Below are 16693 nucleotides of genomic sequence, written 5' to 3'. Positions count from 1 at the left end.
ACACCATCAAGTGGAAGGACTTCTTAACAGAAAGTTCAAGGCCATCTATACTCTATCCTAACCTATCTTTTTAGTCTTATCTTCCACCACATATTCTTAAGTTCTGTCTTTTATAGTAATAATATTCCAATATTTTTCTATGTCTCTTTTCCATGTTCTTTCACATAATGTACCTTTGACTTCAGCAAGTGTCTCTTCAAATAGCATGCTATTAAAATCCTACCTGTTCTCCAATGGTTTTGACAAAGACTTTCCAGCACTCACTCAAAAGCAAACTCTCACCTGTTCTTGTTCCCATAGCATTTTGAATATTTCCCAATATACTCATTTTGTTTCTGTGCATAATAATTACCTTTACAAAACTGTTAGGATCATGATGTTGGCAATGTGTTTTTTGTTTGTTTGTTTTTTATATTTCAGACAGTAACTTGTATAGAACTCATTGAATGATATTGACTAGTTTGTAAATGAACAACTTGATTCAAAACACAGTGCAGTTTTATTAGGGGCCTACTATATGCCAGGAAGGTGTCCTACTAAATTCTGGAGAAGACTTTAATATCTACCTACCAAAGCACAATTAAAATTCTCAATTGGTTGAGGTTGCTAGTACCCATCTAAACCTTTAATTAGATTTAGATTTTTCTCAGCAACAGTGTTACTGATATTTAAGATACACTCTATACACTGCAGGATGTTTGGCATCCATGCACCCCTGTCAACCAAAACCTACCAGTAATTTCCAGGCACTATGATAGCAAAGTTTGACCCACACATTTCCAAATGCCTCCTAGGAGGAGACACTGTAGGGAACTACTATGTCCTTGAACACGTTTTATTTTTGAAAGAAAGTGTGAAATGTGTGCAGGATGGAGATTGTGTCCAGTGAAGAAACAGGGAAGAAGACAAAGAGGCAGATAAGTAAAATTCCGGGTGTTGAAATAAGAACAGCAACAGTGACAATTACTCAGATAAAAGTACGGCTACCTTTCCAGCTCCATCCAGAATTATCCATAGTAGCAGTGGAAAACTGTGACAATGTAATGTAGGGCTATTCAAGGCAATGGCATACACAGATAAACAATGGTATATAAGACAATTATTAATTTCACCTAAAGAACTTAGCTCTGATTCTCCAGTTCCATGCACTGCTAGCTCTTGGTTGTGTCTCTTTCCTCTTCATGAAATTAAAGATAGTCAAAAGAGGCAGGAGTGGTACAAAGAGAACCCTCACACACACACACACACACACACATACACACACACACACGGTATCAGGAATAATATGTGTGACTTCTGCTGTGTTGGCCATAAAAACTCACTAGCTTCTGTAATATGATTCATCAGAACAACTACAAAATGCCAGACTTCTCAGAGAGAGCAGCAGTGGCATGCAGGCTTTAATAAAGAATAACAGGAAGTGACAGCATGAAAAGATTCAAAGTGGACTATAAAGATGATTTCTTAATTTCTACTAGCGCTTAATCTTAGTTTAAAATGTTTCATTGGGTCAAAGGCATTTTGTTCTCTAGGTAATAATAAACAGTCCCTGTCATGATAGGAAGTAAAAAGTCTTCCTTCTTTCTTCCCTTCCTCTCTCTCCTTCTCCCCATCTTTCTTCTTTTCCACCTCCAGCTTTTTTATTGGGTTCTTGCTCTATTTATCCAGATTTATTGGGCTTCCATCAAGCCATTGTATGCTTTTATTCCTTTTGCATGGCATAAAAATAAATAAAGCTAGGAGAAATAGCCCCATCCTGCTTAAAAGCCCTCATTCCTTCTGTTTTCAAAGCCTTAACAAATCATCAAGCAATGAGCTAGGGCTGAAGGTAAATTGTGTGTGCTGAGGTAAGAGATGGAAAGGCCAGGATATTGAGACACAACACAGATAACAGACAGAGCCTCTCTACATCCCAAGTACTCATCAGAGAGGATGCTCCTTAAAGAAAGCCTTGACAGGAGCCATCATTAAGTCAGCACAGCCCTGTTAATGGAAAAGGTGCCACATACAGTGGAAAGTCTGCAGGAAAGATGCTGAGAAAATATGGCATGGGTCAGCACTATATAGAGAAAGCAATCACATAATTTATCAGTAAATAAACTGCCAGGAAAGATTTTATGAAAAAGAACAGTTTTGAGCATAAATTCATTCAATAAAATTTTATTCAAATTATTATTGTATCTTATAAATAATGCCCCAATGTTATTGAGGCTTATAATTTTTACTATGTGTCTTTCCATCAATTCTGCCTCACCATTGCTCTCACGTCACTGCTACAGTTAATTGCACTCTCTTATATGGTTCCCTTGAAGCTGCCCACACCTAATTTCTATAATTAGAAAAAGTCTAATTATAAATAAACTCTCTTTGAATTATCCTAATTTGGGTGTTCCATCTGTTTCCTACTGGGACTCTGTTGGGGGGAACTTTCTGTACTATGTTGTCCAAAATGGTAGCCACTAACTCACATATGGCTATTTAAATTTTAATTTTAATTAATTAAAAATTCAATTCATCAGTCCTTAAATTTAAAGTGAGCATTAGGTATATGTGCACATGTATACAGCAAAAAACATTTCCCTCATCTTAGAAATATTATTCAGAACTATTAAAAAATATCTTTTTTATTTCAATTGTATAATGAGTCCCTACCTTTATACAAGCTATACTTTATTTGAGAATAAAATAGCAATAAACAAACACAAAACCCCAACCCTCCTAGATTTTTACTCTCTAGTAAACATGAGATCTAATTATGACCATTCTTTGTTCTGAAGCACTTTGTTCTATTTCCATTGTCGATGGAATTAAGAACAAACTCTTGATCATGGTGATCAAAGTGCCACATGATCTACTCTCAATTTTACTCATCAACAATTAATGAAACAATAGAATGGTCCCTTATTTTCTAGGCAGTACAATAACAACTCAGGAATGGTGCTCCTGGAAAAACCTCATTTTGCATTCTTATCTTCTTTTTGGAGTATGGACTTTTTTATTTTTTTTAAGATTAAACTCAACTACTAAATTTTACATGGAGTTTTTTTTTAATCTTCTCAGTTGGAATTCACTATTCTCTTCTATGATACCTTCCTAAACATTTTTATATTTCTTTTATAACATTGGGTTCAATAAACAGTTCAATCTATTTAAGAAATCTCTATTATCTACTATATGCCAGTCACTATACTAAGAACCAATGATGCATTAGATCTAGTGCCTGCCTTTAAAGAATAGACATCTAATGGTAGAAACAGACATCAACACAGTATTAGTAGAGGTACCAAGGGTAACATATGGATCAGTGGGAGCAGCCACACACGCGCGCCCCGGTTCCCCCAATTAAGGATGAAGGTATAGATTGAGTACTGAAGGATATGTTGAAGTCAACCAAGAGAGGTAGACAGAGAATTCCACTTTAGGGAGACAGGAATAGCTTTAGCAATGGCCAAAGTCCTTCGTGAGTATAAAAACTATGAGGGGAAGCAAGACGTTGGAGATTTTATCATATTAAAAAATGAGATTGAGACTTTAGGCAATTGGGAGTCATTGAAGTTAAGCAGATGAGCAACCCAGGCTAATCATTATTTCAAATCATTGACCTGGCCAGAGTCTGCACAATATATTTGAGGAGATTAAGAACAGAAACATGCAAAAGAGTTTGATTATTGCAGTGACAGTCTTAACTCTTTATAACTAAACTACATGGGATGATAACTGGCAGGCTCTGGGAGTTGGAGAAAAGAGCACAATCTAAGCTGGTGCCCAGATTTCCAGCAGTGATGATGGGCTAGACAGATGATGGCACTTGAAACTGAGATGGTCATTTCAGAGAGAAAACCAGGTCAAAATGAGGATGAGGATTTCAGTTTTAGAATTTCTGAAAGGCCTGTGGAGAGCTCCCTTCATTAGTCTTTGTCCTGGGGCTAATTGCTTATCCTCATGCATTTCTCCCAATAGTTTAAGATCCTTGAGGGAAACTTCTTACATATAATTTGTATCACGTGGTATCTAGAACCAGGTTTTTTTCATAATAGGAGCTCAAAGGTTATTTGTTGAGTAACAGAAAAAAAAAAAAAGACTGGATAAAGGTAATCATTGGCAAATCCCTTGAAATTTCTGGAAGTTAACTTGCGTACCCATAACAATGAAGGTTTGCTCCAAATCTTTCCTGTAATCCTTTCTAACTTTAAAATTATATGGAAGGGACATGTTCTCTAAAATAAAATAAAAATTGTAGAATAAAATGTTACTTTTATTGTACAATGTTGTGTATAAGTAGCCAGTGAAATGTGTTGGAAACATATTCATAATATAAATTTGATATGGTACAAATAAAAATAACATTTATACTAGGAAGGCCATGATGGTGACCTCAAAAACCTATGAAGTTTCAAATTCTAAAGGAAGAGTTTTAAAGCAAATGAAAATTATCTAGTTCATAATCAAATGAAAATATTATCAGTGCAGAAAGGAGTCCTGCATGAAATTGAAACAATAAGAACAAATGTCTTTGTTGTTTTGTTATGATTTTGTTTCTGTAGTTTAAATGTGTGCCATTTTATTAAACCCTTTAAAATGACACATCTCCCTTTAAATGGGAATTCTTTCTTTCACAATAAAGATAAAATATGATGCCCTTAAGTTAGTTCTTTTCTGCAGAAATAGTTTTAAAAATATGTTTATGTTTAACACAGAACAGAGGCATAGATTCTAGTCCACACTTTTCAGGCATGAAAGATATACAAATAGACAAGCATAAAAATGAAATCTCTTCTAGAATGTCACTGTGTGAAACGGCATATGAGGAAAACATCCTAAAATCTTTCTGAAACAAGGTCTGTGCTATGAACATAAAACGAAAACAAACAAGAAATTAACTCTGAATCTTGAAAGGAGGTTTTGAAAAATAGCTTTATATGGATAGAATGACACCTATCAAGGGAAATAGGTTAAAAACTGAAAGTGTCTTGAACTTGTATATTGTCTAGGGAAGTAAAATATTGCCTCCAGGTAGGTGACTGCTGAGACGGGACTGGGGGGTCTGTGAGGGGAAACCAAAAACTGAAACGCCTTCCACAGCAAAATACTGTACATATATTGTCTCCAATGCCATTCACAATAACTCTTCATATGTATGCATATGAAGATATTGAAATTCAATAAGCTTAAATATGGTATTCCAGGAGGAAATGCAGTAAAAGATAGCATCAAAATTAGTTGTGTCCAATCTCAGGCTTTATCCACCATGACTGAATGAACTATAACTTAAACCCAAATTAATTTTATATAAATTATATAAATGTACTTCTTAAAAATAAGCAAAATATTATAGATCTTTGTAGATTCAATTAGAATTGTATTTGAATCTATGCTCCATCTCTTGACAGCTTTATGTTATTGGACAAAGTACTTAAAATCTCTCAAAGTCTTACTTTGTGTACCTATAGCATAGAGATAATAAGATTACACTATTACAGGATTGTTTTAAGGAATAAAGAGATGAAGAGTATACAAGTTTGGGCAAATAGAAGAGCACAGATAATGTTAGCAATTATTATTGTAATTACCAATAGTGTCACCATTGTTATTACTACTTGCATTTCCTGAACTACACCTGCTGACTGATTTTCCTGCTTTTTCACACTAAATCTTTATCCTGGAATTCCGTAAGCTATTCTCATTCAAAAGAAAAATTCTTAAGTCATTAATTCAAGATTCAGTTCAAGGGCCTTTTTCTCTATATCATCTTTCTGACTCTCTTCAACATTACAAAAAAAAAAAAAAAAAAAAAAAAAAAAAGGTTAAATTTAAAAATTAAAACCCTTCTCATTTGGTGTTTCCACTAATTTCTCTGCATATTTCAATTATAATAACTGTGAAACTTTTGTCATCTTTAATTTATACTCTATCTTATAAATTGTCAAGTCTTAACTGCAATCTTAGTATCTACTACAGTGTTTGGCACTCGGTTAATGGCTGTGGATAACATAAATAAATGTTAACCACACTTTTATCAATAGTAAATAATATTCAAACTGCTTTACTATTAAAATTAGTCCATATGTTCTTTAACAAAAGTAGTTAACATCATTCCTGTTAGCTGTCAGATAACTTATTCAATCAGTGTTTTTATTCAAAGACGGTTATTATTATTCCCTATAAGAAAGACTTGGTATGAAATTTCATCCTCGGATCAGAAAATGGGGGTTCTGAAATAAGCTCCCTTAGATCATAACTAAGGTGAATTACCTGTCCTGTCCTTAGATTCTGTAAAAGGCGGCCATTGAACTATTGTATATGATCTTGAGTCCCTCCCAATTCTAAAAGCATTTAGTCCTGGAATTCTAGTCCAAAAGGGAAACAGGACAGCCTGATGCATGCATTCTCATACCAGAGATACTTATGAAAGGCCACCAGGATTTCAACTGATATGCACCAAACATAAAATAAATATCCCTGGGTTCGTACTGCAATAAAATTCAAATTGTTTCAGTGGTGATGCTACTTATTTCCTCTGAATTTCAGAGGAGGGTATAAGCTATGGTTTCTTTTTTAAAGAGGATCCCATGGAAAATCAGTCATATATATGTGCAAATGTATATGTAAAAATTCACCCCAGTGACCAACAGATAACCTTGAAAGAGAATGGAAGGGTCAGGAGTAAGCTGCTACTTTATTTCCTAAAATCTCTGGCTCTTTCACGATTTTTAATTTTCCCTGTGATGTTTTGTAACTTGCCTCATTCCAGGACTACCATTTTCCCCCCTCATCTTGACCTAGTTTCTTGTCCTCCACTAAAATCCAGCAGACTCTGGAACCAACATAGTTCCTTATAAGAAGAAACTGGGGAAAACTAGCTTATGAATTTAATTGATTGAGTAATTAATCCATGATTCAGCATTAAGCTATGCTTGTGACCCCTACTGTAATGGGTTTCAGATCTTGCCAGCTCCTAGGTCATTGACTGTTTCTATGCTACGGTTACTTTTAAATGAAGGGAATATGCTCAAAATTCTACGTTTTACTTACATTCAGGGCAGGAGCCAAAAACATTATGTACATTAATGATTCCTAAATAGTTGTCTCAGGACTCATGTGGTGAAAATACAAAAATAAATATGACCTAGTTATTTAACCATAAAACTTATTTTTAATCTGACAGTATTTCCATTTTATTTGTTTGTTTGTTTGTTTGTTTTGTTAATCCCTACCTGAGAGTATTTTTCCATTGACTTTTGGAGAAAGTGGAAGGCAAGGGGAGAAACATCAATGTGAGAGAAACTCACATATTGGTTGCCCCCAACCAGGGCCAGAGAGCAAGCTTGCAACCAAGGTACATGCTCTTGACCTGAGTGAAATCCAGGACCCTTCAGTCCTCAGCCTGACACCCTATCCATTGAGCTGAAATGGCCAGGACAGTATTCCCATTTTCTACCTTCATTTTTTAAAATTTGATTTACAAAATGATAGCTTTATTTAATGGTGACATAATATTTTTATTTAACATACCAGAATCATAGAGAACCTGTCAGACTCATGGTTATCTATATTTTGTTATTTCCATTTGAATAAATACATTGCTTTAGGGTTTAAAACAATGACATAAGAAATCTGTCTGATATCACAATCGAAACTGGTTAAGTCAGTCATTTGCAGAATTGACATTAAAATAATTTCTGGGTTTTCATCCAGGATCAGGAAAAGAATTTAGCCCACCATATAAAAGGGACACTAGGAGCTAAAAATATAATTGCTCTATTTTACCTTCTTTTTGAATATCCTACTTTTAAAAATATATATATTTTTTCATTGATTTCAGAGAGGAAGGGAAAGGGAGAGACAGATAGAAACATCAGTGATGAGAGAGAATCATTGACTGGCTGCCTCCCACAAGTCCCATACTGGGGGTTGAGCCTTCAACCCGGGCATGTGCCCTGTCTAGGAATCGAACCAGTGATCTCCTGGTTCATAGGTCCAAGCTCAACCTCTAAGCTACAGCCCTTATTTACATATATTGGCTATTTATTGTTGGGAAAGGAGAGTAGGAAGAAGGAGATTTGTTGGTGAAAATGTAGAATGTGGACCATTCACAGAGTGCACACTTGAGGACAGTGCTTGAGTCAGTTAAGGGCATAACAGGGCATCACAAGGGAGAAAACCTAAGGGCAATGAACCAGCGTCAGAGTGTAGTCTCAAAAAAGTCTAGAATAACACAAATTTAAAATTCACAATGCAACTTCAAAGAAAACTCTCCTCTATTTAAAGCAATTGTTCTAAGACTAATTCTAAATATATCTTTTTAAGTTTCTTTTTTCATTCAGAATACTGATGTGGAGAGAAAAACAAACCTCTACTAAGTGATTTGGAGGACAGGGTTTAAGTCCTAACTTTTTCACTTACTGAATGTATGAACTTGGGCAAATCATAGCGTCTCTATGGGGCTCAGTTCCTTCTTCTGTAATATGGGGTACAGGAACAGGCAGACCCCTTCCAGATCTGATCTCCATGTACCAACTGGAATTGGGAGTACTTATTGCCTTCTGGTTATATTTCCCTACATGAAGGACACTTTTTATTTCCCTTCCCAGAAGGAAACACTACTGGAGGAATATTCCCCATTCCCTGAGGGACCAGCAACTTACCTAGTGAGGCGAGTTAGACAAAAAGCAGGGAGGACTCCTTCACTGCCCTATCACTTGTGGGTTTTCCCTCTATTTTTCTCTCTGCCCTGTTGCTGCTTCATGGCAGAAGGCGAAGTTTCAGGAAGCACTGAATGGTCTTCAGTGTAAGGAGGAAGAATTAGGAAGCCTGTTTATGACCAAGCCTAGCCCCCTTGTTGACTTTTGCTACTTTTCGTTTCCCTGGAAGTGAGGAGGGGCAGGTGACAGGCCGCGGCAGAAGCATAAAGGCAGGAAGGCACTGTTGGCAAAGATATTCTCATCCTCAGTCCAATCAGCAAGATTTATTTAAAATAAATTATCATCTGGTCTATCGATAATGGATGCATGAGCTACCACATTTTTAAAAAATGCAGATTTAATGAGTCATTCCTCTTCAGACAATCAATGCAGAGATTTCTATGGTCCTTCAGTAGCTCTAATTAATGCTATCGAGCAGAGCCTAGAAAACACCCAGGTATCTCACAGGCAAACTAATACTCTATATTCAAAAGGGAAACTATAAAATAACCATTTGAAATGCGCCTCTGAATCTGAAGCAGCTCCTGCCACTATTTTATTATCTCTTTAGGAGATTATACTTCACTTTTTTTAAAATTTTGTTTTAGAGAGAGAATAGAAGGGAGGGGGGGAGACAGAGACAATGGATGAGAGGGATACATCAGTTGGTTGCCTCACACACACACCCTGACCTGGGTCCAGGATTGAGCCTAAAACCAAAGTATACACCCTTGACCTGAATCAAATCCAGGACCTTTCAGTTCACAGGCCGATGCTCTGTCCACTGAGCCAAACAGGCTAGAGCTATATACTGCAGTATACAACTTCAATTTGCAAGGGAGACTAGGCAATACCTTTGCTTCATTATTATTTAGCACTGAACAAAACTCAGGAAACTTAGCTTAATGAAATGATACCATCTAGTTTGGCTTAAAGGGGTTTAGTCTCAAATGATAAGTTTTTATTTAATGACCTCTGCTCTCTTTCCCAAGGGTCCACATTCTCTCTCACTGAGCCTGTGCCAACTGGCCTATGCAGTAGGTGAGACAGGCATCTAGGGAGTAATAAACCCAGCTCTCTGGACTGGGGTGATTTGGATGGGGTGCCATCTATCAGCCCTAGACGTCAAGGAAGACTGATAAAGCAGCACAAAGCTCCCAATGAAGCACAGCTGAGTTGCAGGAGATTGTTTCAATGATAATCGGCAGAACCAACCATAAATTTTGGATGCAGAATTAGAAATGGCCTGTAAACATCAAATAATGGGTGTCTGAATTGAAAATGAAACTATCTGTTACCTGTAATATTTCTTGTAGTCTGGCTTAGAGAGATAGGCATGATCCTTTCCATTGCCTGCCTTTAGAAGGCTGAGGATATTAACTCCTCCTTCCGTCAGCCCTTCAGGAAACAGAGCTAAATGAACATGCTAAAAATCATGGGGCATGAGATTCAGATTTAACCTTACAAAGTCAGAACTTTATAGGTTAACAAAATACACAGAGAAGCACAAGCCTTGCTTTAGAAGAACCGCACCAGTAAGCACTAAAGGAAAGAGCTCAAATGATTTATGTGAGTCGCTCATTCTCACTCATCTAAATATTTTAAAAAATGAAACTTGACTTTCTTGTACCTGTTACAGGGAGGTGTCAATTGCGTGTGGATCTACATCAAACAACTAGTGAAAGGGAAGTTTGTGGACCCATGATAAATGCAGATAGCTACTGTTGAAGTGGGGCTATGAATTAAAGGATTTTTTAGACCCTTTATTAAATACTAGTAGGTGAGAGTCATGTGTGATAAATACATTTTTAATTAAGTTTAATAATTTATAAATAACAAGTGGGCTGCTTGCTAAAGTATGTGGAAAAAAATTTGCTTCTACCATTCTAGAAATAAAACATCTTTTTTTGCTCTATTAATATGCTTATTAAACATTTGTTCTTATAGAAAGAAACTAAAGTCAAAATCAGTGGCTTCCAAATTCATGAAAGTTTACCATTACCCCTGCTAAATCAATGTAAACATACAATCCATTTAAACTTTACTTTTTATAACAGCTTGTTGAGGAATAGAAGATACTGATCCCTGTGAGTTCTTGGTGCTGTAATTAAGTGGAGAATTCTTTATGTTGATATAGGTTATATCGTGCAGGAAGCAGTTAAATGGTAATGTGGGTGGGACTAGGACAGTGCTATTCAAAATATTGGACAAAAAATGCAAGAGCACCAGCACTTCAGCATGGGCAGGGAGCACTTCAGAGTCAGCAGGGTAGGAGCCAGTGCCTGTTACTATGAGAGTATATACTGTATATGTAATCAGTCCTCTGGTAGGGACAGAGTGCTACATGTTAGCTCATAGACACGTGCCACTGGAGAGATGAAAGGAAAAGATATACCTGGCAACACTTTATAAAATAAGCATTATGCCTCAATTAAGAAATTTCTCTACTCAAAAAAAACCAAAAAATAATGTTCCCTATCCCCATCTCCTTGACCCGACAAGCCAGAAATACTCAGGTTAAAGAGGGGGGGAAAAGCTAATAGATGCCTTGCCTGGTGTGGCCCAGTTGGTTGGGCGTCATCTGGTTACCAAAAGGTTGCTGGTTTGATTCCTGTTTAGGACACATGCCTGGGTTACAGTCTCAATCACTGGTAGGAGGGCATACTGGAGGCAAGCAGCCCATTGATGTTTCTCTCATACTGATGTCTCTTTCCCTCTCCCTTCCTCCCTATCTAAAAGTCAATTAAAAAAAAAAAAACTAAGACGATATTAATTGTGAATTAATGTGTAAAACCATGGCCAAATTTTTAAGACTATGTGGAGGAGAAGCAAAGGTTAAAGAACAGCAATAACATAATGGTAATAATATCAAATGTTAATAGTTTACTTAAAATGTTTACCAAGTACTAGATCTAAATAGTTTACCAAGTACTAGATCTATAGACATTATTTTATTGAATTATCTCATACACCCTATTAAATAAGTACTGTTTTGTCACAAACAATAGCTCTGACAAGAGATAATAACAAAATATACAAAGAACACATAAAGCCCAACAACAGAAAAAAAAAACTATCCAATTTAAAAAACAAACAAACAAAAACAGTAGAGGATCTGAACAGTTACTTTTCCCAAGACATACAGATGGTCAACAGATATATGAAAATATGTTCTACTTCCCTAGTTATAATGAAAATGAAAATCAAAACCACATGGAAATGCCATCTCACACCTGTTAGAGGGTATTATCAATAAGAGGAAATAACAAGTGTTGGAGAGGATGTAGAGAAAACATAACCCTTGTACACTCTGCTGGGAATGTAAATTGGTGCAGTTTCTATGAAAAAATAGTATAAAGTTTCCACAAAAAAATTAAGAATAAAGCTACCACATGATGCAATAATCCCTTTTCTGGCTATCTATCTGAAAAATGTGAAAATATTTATTCAAAAAGGTAAATGTATCCCTGTGTTCACTGCGGCATTATTCACAATGTCCAAGACATGAAAACAGCCTAAGTGTTCTTTTTTCAATATTTAGATAAAGAACATGTGGTACATGTATACAATGAATATTACTCAGCCATTTTGTGACAACATCGATGGATCTTGAGAGTATGATGCTAATTGAAATAAGTCAGATGGAAAAGGGCAAGTATTGCATGACTTCACTTATGTGGGATATAAAATAAAAAAGTAACAAATGAACAAGCAAAATAAATTCAAAGATACCAACAGCACCATAGGGGAAGGGATGTGAGAAGAGGATGACAAGGTTAAAGGGGATCAAATATCCCATATAATAAAAACCTAACATGCTAAGTGTCCAGTCAAAGAGTAATATGCTAATGATATGCTAAGGCTGCTCAACCACTCACTCTGACATGCACTGACCACCAGGGGCAGATACCCCGACTGGTAGGTTAGCTTGCTGCTGAGGTCAGGCAGATAGGGACTTGGTGAGACAGGGATGGACATGCCCTAGGGCTCTCCATGGTCCTTTCCCAGACGACCAGCCTCCCTCAGGGACTGGGTGAGATGGCCCCGATCGCCCCTATCCCTGGCCAGGTGGAGGGAACCCACCCATGCATGATTTTGTGCACTGGGCCTCAAGTATGATGATAAAAGACTAGACTTTGGGTAGTGAGTGAACACAATGAAATTTACGGATGATATAAAGTTGTACATCTACAACTTATAGAATATTATTAAACAATGTCTTATGCCAATAAGTTTAATTTAAAATAAATAAACTGGTGGGGTCACAAAAAGAAACAAAATGCTCTTTAAATTATTAAATTAGCAGATATTAAATAAAAAGAACCCATATACAAAAAAAACAAAAACAAAAAACCAATAATATCCCAGCCAAGAAAATGTGGGACAAGAGCAGTGTCAGACACAAATGAGGACTATCTGACAATGATAGAAGAGGCTCAATCTTATACAGAACATAAATTAATTTCTTTGCATTCTCGGTGCAGAGGAACTTGAGTTTAATATCAATGAACCACTAGAGCCCTAGCCACTTTGGCTCCGTGGATAGAGCATCAGCCCATGGACTGAAGGGCCCTGAGTACAGTTCTGGTCAAGGGCATGCATCTTAGTTGCTGACTAGATCCCAGGCTCCAACGTACGTGAGGCAACCCATGTGTCTCTCTCACATCGATGTTTCTGCCTCGCCCCTCCCTTCCACTCTAAAAAACAAAATCAATGGAAAAATACTGTTGAGGAAAGGTTAACAACAACAACAACAAGGAGCCCTTCTTTAAAACCCATCAATGTTTTCCCTTTGAAAGATTTTATATAACAGGACCCAGGCCCTTACATCCTTAAAGAGCCCAATGGTCTTATATGATAAGGCCATGATTTGGCCTCTGCCTAACCATGCCTCCAGCTCCATCTCAGGCTCCCTTTTTATTATTTGTGCTCCAATCATTAAACCTTTCTTAATTCTTAAACATGCCATTCCCTCCCCCTTCAGGGGGTTCTGCTTAAGTTGATATCTCAACTCAAAATTCTCTTCCTATTTCTCAGTCCCTAAAATCTTACTCTGGTTATTTCCTCTTCATTCTTATCATCTTATTTCCAATGATGCTCCTGCCAGGAAGCATTCCCATGCTCATACACTTACAATGCTTATTGCAGCTTGTAAGTATAAATTCATTTTTGTGATTAACTGATTAATGTGAATCTTCCCTAACAAATAGACTAGAAATACTAGGAGAGTAAAACACTAAATCACTTTTGTTTTTGTTAGTCCTCACCCAAGGAGGATATTTTTCCATTCATTTTTAGAAAGAGTAAGAGAGAGGGGGAAAGACAGAGAGAAACATCAATGTGAGAGACAAATTAATTGGTTGGGTGCCTCCTGCACTTGCCCTTACCATGTCCAGGGATCCAGACTGCAATTAAGGTACATGCCCTTGACCAGAATGAAACATGGGACCCTTTACTCTGAGGGCTGAGGCTCTATCCACTGAACCAAACCAGCTAGGGCAGGACAAAATTAGTTTTGTTCACCACACTCTCTCCAGGATTTGTATATGCCTGGCACTTACAAACTGCAATAATTATTATTGAATATGTTAATGAATTAATGACTCATAATTATTAGGACACTGTGTAGATTTATGAGAATATTGGGACTGAATGAAACTTGTTACAATCAAGATTTTTTTTATTATTATTATTTATTTATTTATTTATTTATTTATTGCCAGTGCAAGCAGTAATTCTTACTCAAACAGTAAACCCTTACCAATGTTTATTTATATATGAATGGGCTACATGTTACACTCATCCACTATCACCTGGTACATATTTAACTTGGAAAAACTATGAAATATATAATAATTCACTGGAAAGATGGCAAAACTTCTATAGGACTATTTTGTAAAATATATTTGAAACCGGTTACATTCTACTTAACAAATATAAATTGTGATGACACATTTACCTACTAAGTCTATTTTACCAGTTGCCTGTGTAACTTTAGTTTACCAAATGCTGATTTTAATTGCCATATTTCCTTTAAAAAGATATCTATCCTATATAATAAAAAGGGAATAATGCTAATTTACCATCATGCCCTCAAAGATGGCAGCACCCACAGCCATAAGATGGCAGCGCCCAGTCCACTCAACCCCACTGGGGCAGCAAGTCTGCAGCATGGCCGGCCTGCCCCCAGGCAAGTCTAGCCACTCTGTGCATCTGCCTCCAGAGTCCCCCAGTCCCTTCAGCCCCCCAGATACCCAGGGCCAGCCTGAAGTGCAGGCAAGCCTCAGATGGCACTGCACAGCCACCCATGGCTGGCCCAAGGTGCAGGTAACCATGGCCGGCCGAGGCTTGGGCTGCCGGCAGTGGCAGCAGCAGAGGTGTAATGGGGGTGTTGCCTTCCCCTGATCACCAGGTTGCCTCCCATCCCTGAGGGTTCCCAGACTGTGAGAGGACCAGGCTGGGCTGAGGGACACCCCCCCCCCCCCCCCCCCCCTCCAGTGCATTAAATTTTCATGCACCGGGCCTCTAGTGTACATATAAAACACCCTTTAACATTAGCTTATAAAGGAATTATTTTGTCTGAAGGTGGGTAATTTACATTTGGTACTTGAAATCAACAATCATTTATAAGAATTATTATTGCCATAGTGGCTATTAATATTCCTTGTGTTTCATTATGACCCAGTATCAATAATTCATATAAAGCATAATTTTATATTTTTAAGAATCACATGGCAGAGACTCACACAACCCACAGCCCATAGCCCATGTGCTCAGTTCTCTCCCACTGACTGGAGGTAGCAATGCCTGCACCATCAAGGATGCCTCAAGACAAGTGGTCAATTTCCGGCTGACCCACCAGGCTAGCACTTAGTATTGTTAGAGATACAAAAATAATTATTAGACTATGTTTTTGAAATAAGCCACAGCTAATCAGATTTTGCTAAGATTCTTAAAATCACAGAGACCCTTGTGCTTCTGGACAGCCACCTCAAGGAGATTTTTGTGCAAGGAGGTGTCCTGGCCCAGTTTAGTGTTGTCCCCTTAAATCCAATTGACTGAAAGCAGGAAGTTGTGTGGACTGTGTGGTCATGGGAGCTTGGTCAGCTAGAGCCTCAGAAGAAGCTAAGAAGTTTGGGACTGTGAATGTCATCCACCCTACCCTGGGGAGTAATACAAAAATTCTAGACCCAAGCACTGGGACCCTCAGCCCAGACACCTCCTATGTGTATCACTGTGCCAGTGAGACTGTGTAAAGCGTGGAGTTGATTTTATTCCCGATGTCAAGGGAGCTGTGCTGGTTTGTGGCATGTCCTCAAACCTATCTATGTCAACGTTTCCAAGGTTGGGATGGTTTCTGATGGTGCACATTTTTGATGGCTGCCTCTGTGGGGATCACAGAGCTGATCATCTGTGATGACCTGCTGGGGGTTTGCCCTCAGAGAGTGCCCCTCGGTCCTGGAGTACAAAGTGCAGGCCAGAAACAACTCCTGGCACCACACCCTTCCCTGCGTCAGCATCTAGTCATGGACTTGGTCCTGGAGTGGATTAAGAACAATGATTTTGCAGCAGCCATCAAATCTCAAATGATTTATGATACCATTGGTAATCCTCAAGAATTCTATGTAAGTCCAGGGGAGCCCCAGAACAGAAGCAAGACGAATATAAAGTATGCCTTAAAATTTAAACTAACTTAACAGGTCATAAACTTAATCACAGTACTTTTCTCCATGGAACATGCTTATGATAGATTCTTCTTCCCTCCACAAAAGACCAGCAAAATATCCACAGCTTTGCAAAGCTTGTGAGACTTAGCAGACACTTTCATTTTGACTTGAACTGGAAGCATTAAAACACACACATACACACACACACACACACACACACACACACACACACACACCTTACTTTAGCTTTTCTAATGATTCCAGATTATGTTGTCTTGGCTGCTACCTTTTCCAACTAGATCTCAATATTCAAACTTGCCCATGGACTTATACAAAGTGCAGTTA

The 16693-nt window shown here is 37.6% G+C and overlaps 1 protein-coding gene and 1 pseudogene across 1 annotated transcript in view; one reads left to right on the top strand and one right to left on the bottom strand.

The window, feature by feature from the left end:
• Window positions 1–16693, bottom strand: part of CTNNA3 (catenin alpha 3) — a 1168431-nt gene that overhangs the window by 562757 nt on the left and 588981 nt on the right. The window lies entirely within an intron of this gene.
• On the top strand, window positions 870–16378 carry LOC118718979 (annotated as a pseudogene).

This window comes from Pipistrellus kuhlii, unplaced genomic scaffold, assembly GCF_014108245.1.
Source record: "Pipistrellus kuhlii isolate mPipKuh1 unplaced genomic scaffold, mPipKuh1.p scaffold_m20_p_15, whole genome shotgun sequence".
NCBI classification, from domain to species: Eukaryota; Metazoa; Chordata; class Mammalia; order Chiroptera; family Vespertilionidae; genus Pipistrellus; species Pipistrellus kuhlii.
This window is presented reverse-complemented; position numbering and strand designations above follow the sequence as displayed.